This window comes from Ascaphus truei, chromosome 17 (assembly GCF_040206685.1).
Source record: "Ascaphus truei isolate aAscTru1 chromosome 17, aAscTru1.hap1, whole genome shotgun sequence".
Lineage (NCBI taxonomy): Eukaryota > Metazoa > Chordata > Amphibia > Anura > Ascaphidae > Ascaphus > Ascaphus truei.
Genome location: NC_134499.1, coordinates 24,758,707 through 24,779,842, shown reverse-complemented (window position 1 = coordinate 24,779,842; position 21,136 = coordinate 24,758,707). Strand labels below are relative to the sequence as shown.

General features: G+C 43.5%; 1 protein-coding gene across 17 annotated transcripts in view; it reads left to right on the top strand.

Annotated features, from left to right (window-relative positions):
* The window catches only part of FOXP1 (forkhead box P1), a 501,565-nt gene that overhangs the window by 399,023 nt on the left and 81,406 nt on the right, over positions 1-21,136 (top strand). The window contains exons 1-2 of one of the 17 annotated variants that reach the window (XM_075574322.1): positions 16,217-16,333; positions 16,961-17,131. The exons of 15 other annotated variants lie outside the window; for them this stretch is intronic. The gene's annotated coding sequence lies outside the window, so the exon portion shown is untranslated. Of the gene's footprint in view, positions 1-16,184; positions 16,334-16,960; positions 17,132-21,136 lie in introns of those variants that run through there. One more of the 17 variants, XM_075574321.1, reaches the window with a different exon arrangement.

The following is a 21,136-nucleotide window of genomic DNA, read 5'->3' as shown; positions in this document are numbered from 1 at the left end:
GCATTTTTTTTAACAACTCTGAATTACAATTTTAATGTATTATAATGTAACAAGCATTTTTCATTTCTATAGCAACCATTTACAAAGGCACATCCCCTTTCTCTTCTGAAACAGGCTCTGGCACACCCCTTTTTGAGCCTTGCCCTCTCTAGCAGTGCACCATTTGTATCTAGTGACTTCCTGGTCACATGATCTTCCCCAAAGAACTTTGCATCTTTGGTCCTCTTCTGCTGCACTGACAGCCATTTAGTGAACCCCTGAGCTGAATCTTTGCCGATCGATTGGCAATATAGCTAATTACTTATCATTGTGTGGATTGTATTGATGCTCATATTAAAGGGCGGGGGGGGAATAACATTTTTTTTTCTCTTGAAACGGCAGCTTGGACTGCTGCTTTAACCAATGTGAATGGCAATACTGTGATCGCCCCCCACTCCCTGTACATCAGAGGTAAAGGGCTGTATTTACTAAGCTGTGCTACCCAGTAAGACACCTTCTGCTGCTGGAAGACACTGTATGACGCATTCACATAAATAGACTCTAAGGTGCCTTCCAGCTCCAGAAGGTGTCTTATAGCATAGCACCGCTTAGCAAATAAGTGTGGTAAAATGTGCATCCTGTATGTTGTCTTACAAGTCGAGTAAGGGAGTAAGTGTCATTACTGTTCATTTATTCAGTTTCAAAGGAAAGACTCATTTATATATATAGTCTTTCCTTTGAAAATGAATAGTAATCAGGCCTGCCAACAGGGGGGGTCCCGGGCCCCGTCAGTCAGGGGGCCCAGCCACCGTGGGCCCTCTGCGTGGCCGTGTCCATTATATATATATATATTTTTAAAAGGTCAGAAAAAAATGGTTTCGGCGCGCAGGGAAAGCAAGGTGTCCGACCTTCTGCCTGTGGGCCCGCTCCCATCGTGGGACGGAGGGGAAGCGCCATAGTGAGCCCGTGCCCGCCAACCCAGCCTCCACCGCGCAAGTCTCCTGCCCCGGGCAGGAGCCGCGGGGGCCGGGGGAAATGCTTTCACGGAATTAGCCTGCCAGTCTCACCCCCACCATCCCCCCTCAGCTCACCTCCCGCGCCCCCCTATCCCAATTCCCACACTGGCAGAAGCCACGGGGATCGGAGGCAGAGGGGGAAGTGTCTAGCGGACAAGGAAGCAGGAAGCAGCACCAACCTGGTCATGGTCACCCACCCAGGCAGTAATTCACTCACCCACTCAATCAAAGTCACTCACCCACCCAGTCACCCACCGTGGCACTCATCCACTCAATCACCCACCCAGTCACTCACCCACCAACCCACCCAGTCACCCACCAAGTCACCCACCAACCCACCCACCAACCCAGTCAAGTCACCCACCCACCCAGTCAAAACACCCACTCACCAAACCCAGTCACCCACCAACCCACCCAGTCAACCCAGTCACCCAAGCCCCCACCCAGTTACCCAAGCCCCCACCCACCCACCCACCCAGTTACCCACCCACCCAGTTACCCACCCAGTTACCCAACCAGTTACTCAGTTATTCAACCCACCCAACCCAGTTACTCAACCCATCCACCCAGTTACTCAACCCACCCAGTTACTCAACCCACCCAGTTACTCAACACACCCAGTTACTCAACCCACCCAGTTACTCACCCACCCAACCACCCAGTTACTCACCCACCCACCCAGTTACCCACCAACCCACACCCCCAGTTATTCACTCACCCACACCCTCACCCACCCAGTTACTCACCCCCCACCCAGTTACTCACCCACCCAGTTACCTACTCACCCACCCAGTTAACCACCCAATTACTCACCCACCCACCCAGTTACTCACCCACCCGCTCACCCACCCGCCCACCAGCTCGCCCACCTGCTCGCCCGCCCAGTCGCTCGCTCGCCCACCTAATCGCTTGCTCTCCCACCCAGTCGCTCGCCCACCCAGTCGCTCGCTCGCCCACCCAGTCGCTCACTCAGTCACTCATTCAGTCGCTCGCTCACTCGTGCAGTCAGTCAGTCACTCACCCAGTTGCTCACTCACTCACCCAGTTGCTCACTCACTCACCCAGTCACTCACTCACCCAGTCAGTCACTCACCCAGTCAGTCACTCACTCACCCAGTCGCTCACTCACCCAGTCACTCACTCACCGAGTCACTCGCTCACTCACTCACCCAGTCGCTCACTCACTCACCCAGTCACTCACTCACTCACCCAGTCACTCACTCACTCACCCAGTCGCTCACTCACTCACCCAGTTGCTCACTCACCCACTCGCTCACTCACCCAGTCACTCGCTCACTCACCCAGTCGCTCACTCACTCACCCAGTCGCTCACTCACTCACTCACCCAGTCGCTCGCTCACCCACCCAGTCGCTCGCTCACTCACCCAGTCGCTCACTCACCCAGTCGCTCAGTCACCCAGTCGCTCACTCACCCAGTCGCTCACTCACCCAGTCGCTCACTCACCCAGTCGCTCACTCACCCAGTCGCTCACTCACCCAGTCACTCACTCACTCACCCAGTCACTCTCACCCAGTCACTCACTCACCCAGTCACTCACTCACCCTGTCGCTCACTCACTCACCCAGTCACTCGCTCACTCACCCAGTCACTCACTCACCCAGTCGCTCACTCACTCACCCAGTCATTCACTCACTCACCCAGTCACTCACTCACTCACCCAGTCGCTCAGTCACTCACTCACCCAGTCGCTCAGTCACCAACCCACTCAGTCACCAACCCACCCAGTCACCCACCCATGGCAGTCAGACAGTCACCCAATGGCAGTCAGTCACCCAGTGGCAGTCAGTCACCCACCCTGGCAGTCAGTCACCCATCCAAGGGCAGTTTTTGGCCTATAGTGTTTTGGTTTTCTTGGAGAGGTCCTAGTATTCTGAACGTGACCCTTTAACTATTTGGGATGTATGATCGTTTATCTGTCTGCAATTTGTTAGGATTGAATTGAAAGCATTACATATCAGTCTTTCCATATTTCGCACAGTGTCGCTGTGCAGTGGAAATGGCAGAATCAAAATCCAGCCATTAACCAAGATAAGATGTGCTGTAAATAGAAATTGCACGCTTTAAAAAGCTCTGTGCCCCTAGCTGATTTGAACACCATGTGTGTAGAAGTCACTTTTCCTATAAAAAATAGGGGGGGGGGAGGAAACTTTACCCAAACTCACTTTAAATAAATACTGCAACGTGTTTTCTAAAAGAAAAGTGTGGAAAATATTCTAGCCTGAAATGTAATGTACAATCGCAATTAGAGGAGTGACAAGGTGATGTCAGACCTAGTAACTGTTTTTGTATTGCATGGCTGTTGTTACTTTAGTGTGATATCATGGGCAAAAAATGCTAAACATATCATGAGTATAGTGTGCTTGGGTAACAGAAGATCAGGGACATTTAATAAGTTTGTTTTCCTTGTCATGTTGTAAAAAATGATGTGTTCTGCATGTATTAGAAACAGATTTGGATAATCCAGTGTCCGTGAAGTCAACCCTGCTCTTTCCAGACTGTCTGTCTGTTTTTGCTTGTGAATAATCTCCATATATCTGGTACTTGTCATGTTTACTAGTCCTCCAGTCTTGGACTGTACCCTTGGGGAAAGCAGCACTCAACTGGGGTTCTGAGGAACCCCAAGGCTCCATGAAAAACAAATTGCTAATGGCAGATTTGTCTTTGTAGGACACCTATCAATTTGTCCTTGATGTCTCAAAAGGTTTTACAAATGTCATAGTGAGAGAGGCACCAGTTTGATATATATATATGTGTATAGTGTAATTATATAGTGATATATAATTGCATGTATACAGTATAGTGATATATAAATGCACAGTGCTCTACCTATTACAACTGGTTTGTGCAAAAGATAAAAGGTAAACTTACTTTTTAAGGTAACCAGGACATCCGCATGTATTGTTTGCTTTGAAAATTGACCTTTTCTTCAACTGCAATGCACTTTAAATTAACCCTATGCGGTACTACAAGAGCTGCTCCCTCTGGCACTAAAGGGGTTAAAAGTGGTTAAAATATGCATTTACAAAAGCTACATATCTTGTTACTGTGTACTTGAAGAGTCGTCATTTTTACTCAAATTATTAGTCCTCGTGTTTGAAAGTTTGTGGAACATTAAACATCCCTCTTTAAATCATTCAAATGAAAACAACTGTAAATCAGTAGATTTTGAGACTTTTGTCGGAAAGGTAGTTGAGGTTACCATGTTTAATTGGCCACTTTTTAAATGTGTGTATAGTTCCAAGTTGCACCTATGCATTGCATAGTGCCTGAATTATCCATAAACATTACAGCAAATAAAAATACCACTTATGGTACATTAACACCTCTGACCGGTCTGAAACCCCGCCTTTCCCCATTATCTCTTAGCATACAGTGCTTCCACTGCAGCAAGGGATTCTGGGTAATGACATGCAAATGAGCACACAGTGGCACTTTTTTGCTTCTTGTTTATTTTAACATGAACCCCTAATAAAAATGACAAAACGCTTCCCATGGCTTTGGAAATAGAAAGCCCCTTACCTCCTGCCTGGCTGTCCCCGCTGCCTCCTTCCGACGAGGCTCACTACGCGCTGTGATGCGTCAGCCGCCAGGGGATGCAAGAGAATTGCGATCCCGAGCGGTGACGCGTCACGTGGTGCGCTGGTGACCTATCAGTGCCGGGCTGGAGTGTCAGAGCTTCCCCCACCTCCAAAAGGTAGGGGGGGGGGGCGAAAGTGTATGTGTATATGTGTTGTGTGTGTTGTTAGTGGGAGGGGGACGGTCCGGGGGGTACGGACGGACCGACGGAAGGGGGGATGGGACGGACGGGGTGGGGGGGGGGAGAACAGCACGGAGAGCGAGCAGCGGAGGGCATGTGTGGGGGCTCGCTGCACCCTCTTGCAGCCCAGGAGACCCCCGCTGCAGCCCTCCGCTCAAACCACACCCCCCATCCCGCTCCAGCTCCCGCTTCCTACAGATCGCAGGTAGCGGCCAATTGCCTTTCAACGCGTTGTCTGCATGCAGCGCGGGCGCGCTGACTGAGGCAGCGGGGCCTTGGCCTAAAAAACAAGCAAAAGGCTGTGACATACAGGCCCCTAGGACAGGAGTGGCCAACTCAAAAGACTGAGCCACTGATTGAGCCACCTGTGCTGAAGCAGGCATATCCTGAAAACCTGTCCTCTTGGTGGCCCTTGAAGACTGGAGTTGCCCACCCCTGTCCTAATCAAATTGTGCTTTGCTCAAATAACTAATGTTAAATGCAGTCTAATACCAGATGTTTAAACAGAGACTAATTGGAAAATCTACGTCTTGGGTTTTGAACAACTAGCTATAATAATTATAAAGGCAAAAAAACAGAAGCAATATATTGCCAGCGGTCCCTAGAAATAGCTACTCTGTATTGGTAAGTTGAAGTGTATCAATAGGAGTAATACTGGCAGGTAATGCCCAGGAGGCTGTTAGCAGAAGGTGAATGCCACTTGGATACATTGTAACCAAATGAAACATTCTACTCTTGCGTATTATGTCCGTCTGTACATTGGTATGTTATGTTCCAAGATGACATTCACGTGAAATCTCAGCCTCATCTTGTTGCAGAACTGTAGTTACATTTAAATGTTGCAAGAAATAGCTGTTCAAAAAATAAAGCCAAAACAAATGCATGTGTATGCTTTGAAAATACATTGGAGACAAACTATATACCAAGGTAATTCAGGGAACAGTGGTTGTATACTGATATATTTCATTTCTTGCTGGACATCCCTAACATACGTGGCCAATATATGTTGGAGTGAAATGTGCCCAACATTTTGGATGTTCTGTCTTTTGTACCTCTTCATTCCTATTCTTCATCCCCTTTCACTATTGATTCCATGATGTTTCATAACTTTGGAAACTCAGACCCAACAGCTTAACTGTGAAAATCACAACAACATATATCACAACATATACTATGGGCTAGTTTACGTAGGCCTGTTAGCCTATTTAATGGCATTTACTCCTGTAAAAAACATGGTGTTTTTTTGTATCGGGCGTTATTGCAAATTAGTTTATTATAACCGTAATAATATCTCGTATTCACTAAGCTCCGTTAAGGTTTATGCCAGGAAATAATACTATGTTATTTAAGTCATTCCTAACTCTGATGTTGCTCCCGTCAAGTTAAATAAATGATAATCTCCCTCACAGCGCTCTCTGGGTAAGAGTAATTGCAGCGTATGAATATAAAAATATTAATTTATTTTTTAGTAAAGTTAATGCTCAAATGGTGTATCCCCAAATACCATCACTATCAAAGCTAGCTCCATGTTGCTTCTCTAGTTACTCCCATCATGACCTTACAATAATAGGGCTGTTGCTTCTTCTTTGCATATGTCAGAAAGGGATAAATATCTCAGAGAACACACAGTGTCTCTCTCTGGCAGGGATTACTTAAACCGTGATTCGGGGTAGTGTACCCCGCTCTGGCGATAACTGGCCTCTGTCTCTAAAGCCCTATTTCAGAGTCTAGATGGGAGTAACACTAAAACAAAATAACCTCACACCTTTTTGAAGATGATGCCACGTTAGCCTCACAAAAACTGGGTGTTAACCTTATCATACTAAGCTCAATTATAGCCTGTATATTTGCATATGATTTGCTTACATAATAGGGTGTTAACGGTGAGGGAAATAACGGCGTTTCCTTTCTTAGGCAACACCATGTTATTTGTCCTGATTTAACACAGCGTAGTGAATCTAGCCCTAATGACGTATTGCCTGCTTTTTTAGGGGCTTTACGCGTTCGTGTCACCACGCGCGTACAGAAGGGGGTTGGGGAGGGGACGGGCGACTCCTCTTCCCCTTCACATCCAGTCCGGCGGCCGGAACCTGGAAGAGATCATGTGATTTGTTTCCGAAGAGCGGTCACATGATCAGGAAGTGCCGGAGGTTGGCAGGACCCTCTGGCACAGAAGTGGTTAAGGTTAGAAAGCTGCAGCAACGCCGATGGGTGATACACGTGGATAGGAAAAGCAATCTCTCTAGAAAATCACATGGTGGCCATTATATTTGGGAGACTCGCAAGTTATTTTTTGTACGTCAATATTTGGTCCAAAAAATAAATAAATACAACTGCTATAGAATTTCCTAATGAAGGATGTAAGAAGAATAAAAAGGAGAAAGCAGGGGCATATTGTACAAAATAAAAGAACATCATCTTCAAAGGGAACAATGGGAAAAGTGCTGCACAAGAAAGCTTATTGTAACGCTGCTGTGTCCTTCCATATCCACATATATGTATATCCAATGCATTTTAGTAGTCTTGTGTTTCAAATATGTCAAGGATGTCTTGTCACCTTAATTTCTTTTCAATATAGTAAATATTGATTTTTTTTTTTTTTTTGACTGTTTGCATCACATATACAAAGATAAGTAGGATGCCGGGGTTGAAAGAAACAAATTGATTTTTGGTTACTCAAATGCTTGGAAAAAAATACAAAAAACACCTATGACCTACTTGGTTCAATAATTGTAGATATGATATACATATGTGGTTAATGGTTTAATCAAATTGCTAAATAAATCAATGGTGTTGTTACTATAAGCTGAACAATCAGATCAACCCAGCACACCTTACTGTAATATACAGAGAGTTGTTAACTGGAAATTGAATGCACTGATACTGTTACATGAAGAAATTGCTTGGGAACACTTTTGTACTTGCAGGAGGTTACATTATTTAGCTAAAAGCTTGTTCAAAAAAAAATGAACAGTCTTTTTCAAGCTTAGGCTGGGATTATGGTGCCGGCGTCGTGCGCGCACCTGGCAAACACTCTGCTGTATTTTCTTATGGGAGCTACCCCCGCGCCTGCGCGCCTACAGGCGGAGAGGCGCGTTGACGCGGCAACGTTTTGAAAATACAATACATTTTGTATTTTCAGGCGGCTGCCGCGTGACGTCGGCACACGTGAGCTGGTTCAGCCAATGAGGGCGAACCAGCTTCGTGACGCGTCCGCCACACCCCTGCAACGCGTCTATGTTCTCCTGCGGCTAAGTTCACAAATCGCTTGGGCTGCAGGAGTTTTCACGCGGCCGCACAGGGGCCATAATCCCCGCCTAACAAGTCCCCCTTAGAAAAGCTGAGCATGGATGCGGCCTTTGGGAGAAGGAGCGGGCGGCTCGGTGAGTGAAGACACTGACTGTAAAGAACTGATTTTGAAGCAGGGGAGCCTGGTTCAATCCCTGGTGTCAGATCCTTGTGACCTTGAACATGTCCCTTTAATTTTCCTTTGCCGTAGGCACCACAAATCATCGATTTTAAGCTCATCTGGTCAGGGACGGTGTCTGTAAAATTTCTGCGTACCGCGCGCTATACTGTAATGGTGACGCGCTTTGCATCACATTGGGAGAAAAGCGCTATATGAAATAAAGTCACGATTCATTTGTAATAATGTCTTTCCCTGAGCTTCTATACTGCATTCTATACTGCATTCTATACTGCATTCTATACTGCATTCAATTTAGACAAAAACATTTACTGATCTCTAAGAGACCTGTAGAGAATTTTGTTTTGCACGCCATTAAGTTCCCAACGATTTGGGTTTCCCGATCAAATCTTATTCAAATAGACCCAAGGTACAGTAGATGATACAGAAATATTTTTGGGCACTGTATATACAGTAAATAACATGTATAAAACCAGTCTCCCAGTAGACATTTCAATTTCTCTCGACAGAACACACAGTAAATGTATCAAAGGAGCGTTACATCTTCATCTGTAGTTATACAATATTCTAAAACGATGAAGGGATTTTATAGGGGCACTAACTTTGCCCACAGTGAGAGGAATTATTATCCTTTCTTGCCGAGCTTATGCACAGCGTATAAAGCACAATTTCCGAAGTTTATCCGTCCATATTGGGCACTACAGATATGAGCAGTACGGTTCTCACACTTAAGGCAATACATTTAGTGATTTAAAGATATCCTGTTTTGGCTGGCTGCTAAACCACAAAGTTTCTCAGAAGAAATACACAGAACCTGTGTAAACACAATTTAGCCGCACCGAGCAGGAAATATTGGGTGACGGGTATCGTCCTTTTGCGATTTGTACGATGGCAAATACTTTCTTTGCCTGAAACGATAGCGGAGGTGCTGTGACAAAATCTTATGTGCATAATTACACACAGCGAGGGCATTGTTCTTTCATTGTATTGATTATTTCATTTTGAGAAGCATTGGCAAACACACATCCATGATTCGGAAGGAGCGTTAAACTGCAGGCCACTTAGTAACACATATTCCAGTTTTAATATATTTGAACTGAAATCACTCCACAGCAACAACCTTCCCCTCTGTTTGTAATGCTCTTTGCATAATTAAACGTTGGGCGCTGTACACTTTGAGGCCCAAGAGCTAATTGTGTAAAGAACAATAAATGTCATGGAACATGCAATGCTGCTCATATTGTTGCTGGCTCACACAATGACTTGAGGACACAATTGCAGCCTCAGCGTTTCACTGATCAGCGCTCTTTAGAATAAAACCGTGGCAGACATTTTGAACAATCCACCAAAAATGTATTTAATATGAATGTGTATATGTTTCCAAAAAACACTTGATTATTTCTCAGTGATGTGTCATGGACTTGTTAAAGTAAAGGCAATTTCTACAATGTGTTGGGACTGCACCTTTAACCAGTTATACCTTTTCAGCATTGTAAATGACCTAAAACTTTGATCTCTTGACCTAGTGAGTCATCTATATCACATTCCTTATGATACCACAGGCTATTTCTATTTTAACCCTTTGAGTTCCCCAGGACGTAGTCACTACATTATGGAGACTGGCACTTTGGGGGGGTGGGGGGGAAGGGGGTAGGGCGGCGTGGGGGACCCATGATGTAGTGACTACGCCATGCTCAAAGGGCATGTTTTTTTCCGGGTTGGATCCTACGTTTCTGTGGAGTGTGGGGCGTGATCTAACCCAGCACTGCGCAAACTTTTTCAGCTGCGGTCCCCTTCCTGGGAGCCGCAGCGTTCGCGCCCTCCCTCCCCCGAAGGCACGGCTTCAAATGTCTGGTCCATTAAAGGGTTAAAGCAGATATTCCACCTATTTGAATATATATATTTTTCACATTCTTATTACATACTTTGACCCGGGAGGTCCACTGGGGATGAGCCGTGCTATTTCTAGTTCTGGGTACCCCCGGATAGTTGCCGGTTTAATGCCTTGATTTTCAAAGGTGGTGTCTGCAGTCATCCAAATGTAATTTGCAACGTCACCCGTTGCGACTTCCTCTTGGCGTCACGGGATTTGGTGGCCATTTTTGATTTCCCGAATCAGGGATGAAACACGTGGATATCTTAGGAAGCAGAGGGTACCTCGAGTATTTGAATTCTGGTGGACCTCCACTTTGAAATGCTGTAAAAATCCATTTGAACCCCCCCCCCCCAAAAAGAGTAGGCGTGTCGGCATAGGAAGTGAACTTCGGTTCATCTACCGGTGGTTTGTAACGTTCTATTCTGTAACAGCTTATGTACTAGTCGTGCCCTGACCAGGACTTTCTGAAGAAAGTGCGACACCTTCTGTTTTTGAGTTTAGACTCCAAAAGTGCTGAGACTAAGACTGCGCTTATAGTGCCGGCAACGCGATGATGACGTCAGGCTGCAGTCGCTGGAAAAATCAAATTGAGATGACTTCCAGCGATCGCGACCAAGCCATCACGCCGTCGCGCTTACTATAAGCGCACGCGATGGCGGCAATGTATTTGTTTTGACGCTGCGCGATGTCACCAGCACTACAAGCGCAGCCTTAGACAGGAGTGGCCAACTGTAGTCCTCAAGGGCCACCAACAGGTTAGGTTTTAAGGATATCCCTGCCTCAGCACATGTATTCGACTGAGCCACCTGTGCTGAAGCAGGGATATCCTTAAAACCTGACCTGCTGGTGGCCCTTGAGGACTGGAGCTGACCACCCCTGCTGTAAGAGGTCGTTGGGGTCGGTAGCAGAATGGCAGACCCTTGGACATTCTCCGCGTATTTAGCTATTTCTCATGAACAATAACCCAGCTTCAAAAGCAAACCGACCAGGTAACTGAGCACATGGAGAGAGGTATTGACTGGGGACTTGTAAAGATAGTAATATGCCTTTTTAGAATTCGAGATATGCAGGCTATCTCCATTGAAAAATAAGCTTTTTATAAGTTACAGCTCCACAAATTGTGTGTGTGCTTGTGTGTGTGTGTGTGTGCGTGTGTGTGTGTGCGTGCGTGTGTGTGAAGGATGAGGAAGAGAGCGAGTGCCTTTTATGTATTTTCTTAATGCCTGAGGAAAACTTGAACTACGAGTCAGCTATATATATCATGGAAAACCTTGGGGACTATTGAAATGAGAACAGTGGCCCATTACAGCTAAGAAGGTGTTTTATTGAAATGATGCCAAGATGCTTTCCAGGGATAGGCTGGAATATGCCCAACTGTAACACAGGTTCTCTCCCCAGCCCGGCTTTGCGCCTTCACATCCAGAGTCTGCAATGACATTTCAGGCTTCTGCATTGGTGAAGAAGTTGAAACTGCTCAGTTTATGCAGTGTAGAAGCGAGCAATATAGAAGAGTTATGTGCATTTATGGCTGCTATATTTCACAAAGCATTAACTTGTTTCCTTCCTAGTTTTTATTTTTTTTTAGAGTCTTTTAATTGATACAGCACAATCATTGGTTATTCTGTATATTTTAGGTTGTGAGTAGTTTTGCCAAGTTTCCAGTTTTATCCCCTTGCCTTTGTGTATGCGAGTTGCACACCCCCAGTTAGTTTCACATGGGAACTTGGACTATTTTGTTATCTGCATGGAAAATGGGAGAGAATAGTGGTATACTCATGACAGATGCCAAAATGCAGACAAAATAACGTGTCGAATTGCAGAGCTTAAAGGTAGTTGACATTCTAGCTCTGACAAAAAAAAAATATTTCAACTACTTCTTTCACCTGCATTCTTCTGCGTTTAACTCAATACATGTTGGGACAAATAATGCTGTTTTAATTAGAAACAATATGATTGCAGGTGTTACATTGTACCGTCAATCATTGCATGCCAATACAAATGGCCATTTTATGTACAAAATCCGTCCAACGCTCATAATGCCTTAAAAAATGCTGCTGCTGCTGCTGCCAACGCGTTTCGTTGGTAGCCCTTCTGGCAGTGAAAGGGTTAAGACCTGATAAACGTGTTAAGCAATGGTGCAGCACTCTTTGGACCTCATTTTAGAAAGATCTTATACAAATATAAATGACCCAACAGGTCAGGTTTTCACTCCCTCCTTCAGCACAGGTGGCTCAATCAGTCCCTGCTTCAGCACAGGTTCTTCGACTGAGCCTCTGATTGAGCCACCTGTGCTGAAGCTGGGATATCCTGAAAACCTGACCTGTTGGGGGAGGGAGGGGGGGGGGGCTTGAGCACTGGAGTTGAGCACCCCTGTGCTAAGGCTTTAGGCTTTGTAAATCTGGGCCTAAGGAGTTCACCTGCACATGCTAATTTGCTCAGTTTGACTGATCCACCATGTTTCTAAATTGTAATTATCAGAGTTCCAACATTGCAGGAAAGCATTTAAATATACCTCTTTTTATTATCTAAGGTCAAATAACCATAAACCGTCGATATGATTTGATGAAATATTCTTTGTGCCTGTGAATTCTCTCTGCGCATTTTCCCAGGAACAATTCTGTTAGACCAAAATTAGCATCTATACCGGTCCTTTATCAGCCAGTAAGCACTAATTTAAGCCTGGTGTTCGGCCTGTACACTGTCTTGAAGCATTAATATGTTAATGAGTCACAGCAGATGTTTTGTTATGGGGGATGGGTCTTGTAGGGAGGCCTCGCTGACATCCGCACTGCCTGGGAGTTGTTGAAATGTCTGCTATCTCTTTATGTTACAAATTGTGCTATACACAATGGAAAAAAATCCAAACCCAATGATTGCACATGTCCTTTGCAAAAGATAGGCATGGATCGTAAGCCATTGCCAATATCAAGAAAATAGGCTCCTACAGGCATCATTTATTTGTTAATCCATTGTACGTTTTGCGAACTTAATTATTTAATGAGTTGTTTGTATGAGATGACTCAAAATGTCACAAATATCTAAGCTATAAATAATTATATCCACACACATGTATTAACTACTTTTAGTTTGCATCTTTAAAAAGTATTTTAAAAGATTATTGTACAATATTTGGCTATTTATTGGATTTGCAGAATAGATATTTCTTTGTTTTAACTCCTGCAATTAAAGATCCAATCTTTTCCTTTGCTTTAAAAAGTGATATTTAAGAAGCGCTGTTTTCATCGCGTTTCTGCTGCAGTTGATTATATGTACAGGGCAGCTTTGCTTCCTAAAGCCATGCGACCTGCAGCAGCAAGGGTTAAAGTTACTATAGAGAGTGGCACATTTTGTTAAAATCGATTTGTGGGTGTTTTTCTGGAAGAGAATGGTAAATATGTCTTATTTTATTTTTATGGTGGGGAAGGGGGGGTTGTGGGGGTGAGGGAAGGGGCAAATTTACAAATAATTTTTCAATTTTCGAATAGTCTCTCTGTGATTATTGTCCCATTTTCAGCAAATTAGAATCTCGGAGACAAAGTGGCCCATTTCTAGTTAGAGGCTCTCCCAGCGTCTCTGAACACATCCCTGCTCAGATGGAACCTCGGTCTCCTTGGGACTTTGCTGAACATCCCAGGACTTCTATCTGTTCTTTTTGCTTATTTCCTGGTTTGAGGAGCTCCATAGTAAATAACAAAGTGCCAAATTCATTTCTTTTGGCTAATTCATACAAATACATTGGTTTTAACCTCAGACAAAGTGCTGTCTTCACAGAATTATCCCAGCGGGCTGTGTGTATAGGAAAACTAGCTTCAGTCAAATATTCCTCATCTGTGTTTTGTCAACAAGCTGAGTTAGTCAACACAAACAGAAAGTTGCACAACCAGTTGATAATGGCTTCGTATATACTGAATGCTGAATTATCTTTCATGTACAAATAACCCTTTTGACGCCAAAGAGTCCTGCAATGTAGAACAAAGGGTTCACCTAAACGGGGTACCCTTTCTTTGAAGGATATTTGTTGACCAGATTATTCATTTTACACATTGGAATGTGTTTTTTAAATTGGCTCAATTATTCTTTGGAGAAAAGTATAGAAATCCATAACATGTTAAGAAATGTTTTTTTTTTCTTCCCCTATACATTTGTTATCTTCGCAAGCCCTATAATATACATTTTTAAATAACAGAGCGCAACACGTTTCCTCAGTGCGAGGCAATTCACTAGTAGGTAGGGTTTCTCAGTGCAAAGAGAAAGGCAAGAGTAACTGTAGACATCACCACAAGGGTTGTGTAAAGGTTTAATCTACAATAAACCGTTAACTTCCGCTGCTAGATAGGATAATTTAATGCGGACCCCATTGTAAAGGGGTTTCCGTGGGTGTTGATCACAGAATATATGCACCGCATCGATATAATACTGAGACGGAAATGTTCTCACGTTTGATCTGCAAACCTGATATTAACCTTTTTAGTGCCAGGTGCAGGAGTCCAGCGCTTGTGGTGTTTTTTTTACTACAGTCAGATCCAGGGCCTTATCCTGCTTATCCACTCCCCTATTAAATATTCATAGGCACGCGGGGGGAGGGGGCACATTCTGTAACCTGGAAAAAGAAAATCCCATTAATAAATTCATCTGACACAAAAACACTTTAGGGAGGACAGCAATCGGCGTCTCATCCCATTTAGCTTCAGATCACACGTTGTCAGTGGTTCGGGGCCTCTTTATTTGCTCCTTGAGAGGTTCCTTTACAGTTTTACCGGTAGGTTACGATCAGAATTGCACTCAATTAGCAGAACGGAGCAGGATGGAGGGTTAACCCCTTCTCCGCCAGATGGGACTGCAGGGAGAGAGAGAACCCCCCCCCCCCCCCCCCGGGAATAATGTAACGCCAAGAAGGAAGGTTATTGGTTTGTCGTTAAAGTAAACAGATAACAGCAGCACGGCAGATGGACACAAACAATATGTATGTGTTTTTGTTTATAGCAAAACTCAAATGGAAAAGCATATGGGATAAGAAGTATTCATGTTTGAATCTAGGGTTAACCGTTGACTACAGAACATCTTGTATGTATATATTATATTATATAATATATATATATATTTATTTTTTTAGATAGATATATATATATATCACCACAATTATTAAGGTTATGGTGGGTAAAAAAAGTGACAAAAACCCTCCACAGTAAAGGGTTTATATATATATATATATATATATATATATATATATATATATATATATATATATAATAATCACAGCAGCCGGCACACACTTATAAGGAGAAAATCCAGATGCTTGTCCCATAAAAGATAATAAAGATGTATATTACCAGATGATGGTCCAGTATATCAGCAACACAAACAAACTAACACATTCTGTATATGAACCTTTGGTCTGTGAGAGGCTAATTTACATAATGATTTTGTACTGAGCCATCAGCTTTTGCTGTTCTTCCATCCTGGAGTTGTTTTGAATTGCAGGGGGGGGGGGGACACACACCCTATTTACTGATTTGTAGAGTAAATACAGCAATGATTTGCAGTGGGCAACCGCACCATGCTCTGAGACTCTAGGACACAGTGTTCTCTCCTCCGGCTATTTAAGATGCTGACTTTTAACCCTTTGCAATGTGCTGCTGGCAGCACAACGGTTACAATATTTAGTTTATGCTAAAATGTATATATATTTATGTCCGTTGCTATAATCCAATTTTAAATGATGCTTTGAAACCTCTGCACTGTTCAAGCTTTGCAACGGAACAAAACAGGAGCGGGTCTTCTTTTGCTTTTAAAGGTTAAACTTCTAAAATGTTTGTTAGCAAAAAGAAAAAGGGTGGGGAGAAAGGATCGGTTCTCAAGCCCCATTTGATTACGGATAAGTGTGTGCTGTTTGCCTTTCTTTTCACAGAGCTGCCACAAGCACGGTCAGGTTAAAGGGTTAACAGCAATTAACTGTAGTTGCTTTAGAGACAAATGCGTTATTGCACAAAAGCATTATTTCACCTGCCGTCAGTAAAAGAGGAGGCCCATTGTGTGGGGTGTTTGAACTGATTATGTTTAGAGGCTGGTTGTGATTGGTGGAGACAGGCGTGGCTGCCCGGGTAGTTTTGCATCTTGTCAGCCCAGGAGTACCCTTGCGCGTGCAATCTGTCTCCAACCTGAGGAAGCCACGGCTGTACAACAAGGCGTATTACAGCTTCATGGCCCAGCTCTCTGTCTGTGGTGGTGGTGGTGGCAGCTAAATGGAGTTTGTCAGGTTTGTCAATATGATTGATTTTGCTATTTTGCTATCTTCCTCGCGTAAAACTAGCCAGCTTAATTTTTGGGGTGTGTGGGTTTTTTTGGGGGGTGAGGGGTGGGGGAGAATAAAGAGGCTTTCAGTTTAATCGTTGCTTACCAACTTGTGTGAGACTCGGTGAAAGTTAAATGACAGAACAGAGCCAGATTCCGGGGGCACAGCGCGATTCTAAAGATGTTGCCTGTTGATATTTTTTTTGTTTGCACTTTTCTTATTCCTCTCATAGACACCTCTGCCTGAATTACAGAAGCTGACAAAGGAAAAGGGTTTGCTTATGCAAAATGTCTTTTAATTTTTTTGCCAGCTGCTGTAATCATATAACACCCCAGTGTGTGCAATATCCACATCGCGTTTACTTCCATGTGTGCGTGGCATGATATGTGTTTGCATTAGTCGAGCTGTGCCATTGTTGGAAGAGTGATGAATAGCAGAGGCATTCTCTGTGCCCTGATCCCGGCTTGGAATTCGGTGCTTGTGCTGATTCTTCACCTAGCATCTCTCAGTGACCACACTTGGCAGAAAAGGGGCAGCTCACTTTTCAGTCTGCGTTAGGTGCCGTGATTGTTGAATCTTTTTATTCCCTAGCACTTTTTGTCATGTGACGTAAAGGAAGTGACTTCAATTCTGGCGTTGAATCGTGGCGGTCAAATCTTTTGTAACGAGATCTAATTTTGAGTGTCAGCCCAGCATCCTTTCGCTGCTAGTACCAGGATTTCTTCTTTTGACGGAGGGGAGGGAACTCTGAGAAAGTGGGAGGTAAGTTAGAAGCAGAAAGCACTTGGGCTTCTTTAGTGTTAACCCTTTAAACTCTGTGTGCTACCTTCTCCTTGTGTATGCAGCAGCCTCAGAACATCTCCAGTTACAACCCCTTCTGTTTCATGTGGTAGCCAAAGTAGTGATAAAGACTTGAGTAGTTTGGTTAGTGTCAGACATTCCCACATATTCCCATATATACGCAAAGGGGTTCTTAGGACATTTTAAGGCTAGTAACTCAGAGAAAGAAGGGTTAACACGTTCATTTTCACACTGTGACTACACACAGGTGAATAAAACACCTCACTTGTTTTGTTTTGTTTTGATTATGCTATGTAGTTAAAGCATACACAACTACATACACCTATGTGCAGCTGCAGTTGTGATACTTATGTTTTTTATTATCTAGATTCCCACAATCAAAAATATCCCCACGGGCCAGAGGAGTGTTATTGGTTATTCTAATATAATTGTTAGCTCTTTGGTACAAGGATGTCTTTATAACTGCTTTTAGAAGAATTGCTGTTATGGCATTATAACATCCCCTTTTGTTTAAATGATCTGTGTAGCTGTTACGGTTAGTGTACCTAGTTGCCACTATATAATATCAAAACAAATTATTAAATGTTTTTTGTCATGAGGGAGGAGGCAATAATAAAAAAGGAAATCGTATTCGGGTAGTCGTCAAGTCAGTGCTTCACTTTTGAATGTAATTTTGTTTTTAAACCCCCCATAAAGGGTTGTTTTTGCCCCGTGCATGGCGGCTGTCTCCCAGAGCAGAGCAGAGCTGCGCTCGTCTCGACAATGATAGAGCCAAACTGAGAACTGATTGGTCTGACACTTTATAATCGAAGTTGATTTATTGTTCATTAGTGGAGCATTAGACCTCTCCGGCAAGCCAGTTATTTGTGTAGTGGCCTGTCAGGGAGCAGAATGCCAGCACCTGTCATTTTACAAACAGGGAAGGCAGCAGCCAAAAACCAGAGCGCTCGGTTCACCCACACAATGGAATTTAGGGTAGACCACTGGAAGGCAAGTGTTTGATATTTCCTTGTAGCGAGGAGCCAAAGTAGGCTCAGGCTGTTCAGTCATATCGCTAGTCAGGCGTTTGGCACCATGCTTAGCGATTCTACCTTGCGGTGACTTTTACTTGGTCTCCAAAGTGCCAAGATCTGTGGGGCGGCGTGTCCGCCGATGTTCTAATGTACGGAGGCTGCACTGAAAAACGAAACGTTTCCAGCCTGCACCTGCCAAGAGCACCGCAAAGCACGTTAGGCAGACGTTGTGCTGTTTAAGAGCCTAACCCTTCTCTCTCACGTTGGGATATATGTACAATATGCAAAACACCTGAAAAAGAAACATTTGTGATACTGAAAGCTCCTGTATTGGGGCATTTTTATCAAGAAGCTGCATGTTCATCCCTAAAGAGGTATGCAAAATGAAACAACCCACACAGCACGGGGCACACACATTGCTACACACACAACATTCTTGACAGAGAGCAGTTTACATTTTAATCAGTGGTCAAGCAGCAGTGGCTAATAAAAACCCACTATGATGGAGATGATTTTACCATGATTAACTAGTTTCCATGTGTTGATTTAATAATAATAACACTAACAATGCGCTCAGCACTTTACACAATGAGACCCAACACTATATGAGCAGGGGTTTGTTGTGCTAATCGTGGGGGTATCAACAGCTGTGAATGTGGCTCCCCCTGAGCTGGATAACAGTCTGTGCTTGGCATTTATTTAACCCATGTGTCTCCAGAAATGCGTGTGGCATATTGCCGGCCGTGAAGGTGTTAAGGCTTTGAGATTTCTTGCAGGGCAGCCGCCCTGACGAGGAGAATCGCTGATCCATGGAGCTTACACTCTAGTGATTGAGATGCAGCTTTCGATACACTCTAGCGGTGACGTTACCGCTGAGCAGTCAGAAGTATCCCAGGCCAGGCAACGGGAGAACAACACAAGTGTCAAAAGAAAACAACATTTGATGAACTTGTGTCTGCCGTCATGGAAACAGGGATTCATTTCTGTTTTTCCAAAGCAAGGAATGAAAACAATCTGCATTGGGGCATATTGTTTTTTTGTGACTTTGACTTGGACAGGAATTTTAGACCCTATAATTTGAGAACGTCAATTTTTCCAAACGTTTTTGTGTTTTTATGGCGGGGCGGGGGGAGCATTAGGATCACAGCTCCCCCGTTGTTTTTCTTCATTGCAGTTCTTCTTAGAAATTATACTTCTATTATTATTATTATTATTTTTTTTTTTAATTCTCTTTAGTAGAGGAAATGGCAGCCATATTATTCCTGGCCTCGCAAAGAATATATGCAAAAGGCACAAAATGCAGATTGAAAGCCATATAGATTAGCATGTAAAGGCTTGTTTAACTTGCATAATTTTGTATCATTTTTTTTCCCAGTGAAGTAGGGAGTCACTACTCATTTTTATTAACCCCCACCAGTGCTAGAAGGTGCATACAACACAGTGTGCTGCCCTGTTTTTCAGGGCGTCCTGGCACCAAATAGGTTAAATCTGACATGACTCAGAAGGCATCTGAAAGCAAGGTTGCGTAACCCTGCTGAGCTGGTAAAACCATAACTCATCAGAGGCTTAAAAATAGGAAGGGCTGCTTTGAATCTCCTTGTTTACAACAGTTAGGTGTAGCATTTAAAACAATAAACAAATGTTTAGTTCCCAGACTAAACTCTGCATCCTATTGTTGGGAACCGGCGGGCAGCTTTTCAATCGATTCTTTAATTCCGTGTGGTTTTTTTTCCCACCCCACGTGATCAGTGAATGGGGTAAAATGGAATGATATACTCCAGTAACAAAAGTATACAAGGCAACAATGACTGGCATCTGCCGGCAAGTATAATCCGTTAAGAACGTTACATTTTATTAAAGACTGTAAAATTCAACACGGGTTTTCTGGTGAACGTTTGGCTGCTAATGGGATTGAAATCGTTAGATAGCAGACGCAATAAAATACAGTGCTGTATTGTTGCACGTTACATTGTCATCTGTTGCTGATTTGTAATCCAACATGCAGACATAGTTTAGATTGTGAGCTCTCTGGGGCAGAGATTTCCTTTCCCATTGTTTGCTTTTTTATTTTCGTTGCATTTATTGGATTATAGCTCCCCCTGTAAATGTGTCGTCTCTTTTGTAAAGCGCTGCGTACATCGATGGCACAAAGTAAATAAAAATATACATCCATGTAAAAGTTGATTGGATAGATTGTATTTACAGTATCACAACCGGGTACATGTCGTTCTGTGTCTACACAAGAGGTTTCCATAACAGGTCGGTTAAAGGTAACACAAATGATTAGTTAGCATATTATGCTTTTCTTGCACCGGGATTGACTAAACTACGATTAGCTGATAAGGGGCCCCCGAGCTCAGTCTGGCATCTCGGCTGTTGACTTGAAGGGCATTTAATGCAGGATTGAGCTCGGGGCCCTCATTGGAGCTTGGTGAATCCCGCTCTAACATGGGCAGTTGCAGGGTACTTAAGCAGTGAAAGGGTTATTTGATTCTGGCTCCTGCCTGTACAATGTGTTGGTTATTCTTGGTTTCCTTAGGTGGAGTACGATTTATTTAGGTTGCAGTTGTTCTTTTCTTTTTCCTACTCAATTTTTATTATGACAAAATTATTTATTTATAAAAATGTTTTTACCAGGAAGTAAAGGTAAAAATACGGATGTTTGCTGCACACCCAAAGAACAAATATTAAGTAGTGATACATTTACCGGTGCTCCTTCGTCCCAGGGAAGACCTGCATGTCATTCGATATATCCACTGTAAGTAGTGGACAAGGGCACACGGAATTAAATCATAAAGAATTTATTGTGCCATAGAACACACTAGTGTTCTATGGCACAATAAATTCTTTATGATTTAAATCTTTGTGCCCTTGTCCACTACTTACATTTCCAGGAAGAAATACATTGAGAGTTACCTCTCGTTTTCAAGTATGTCCTGGGCACAGAGTTATG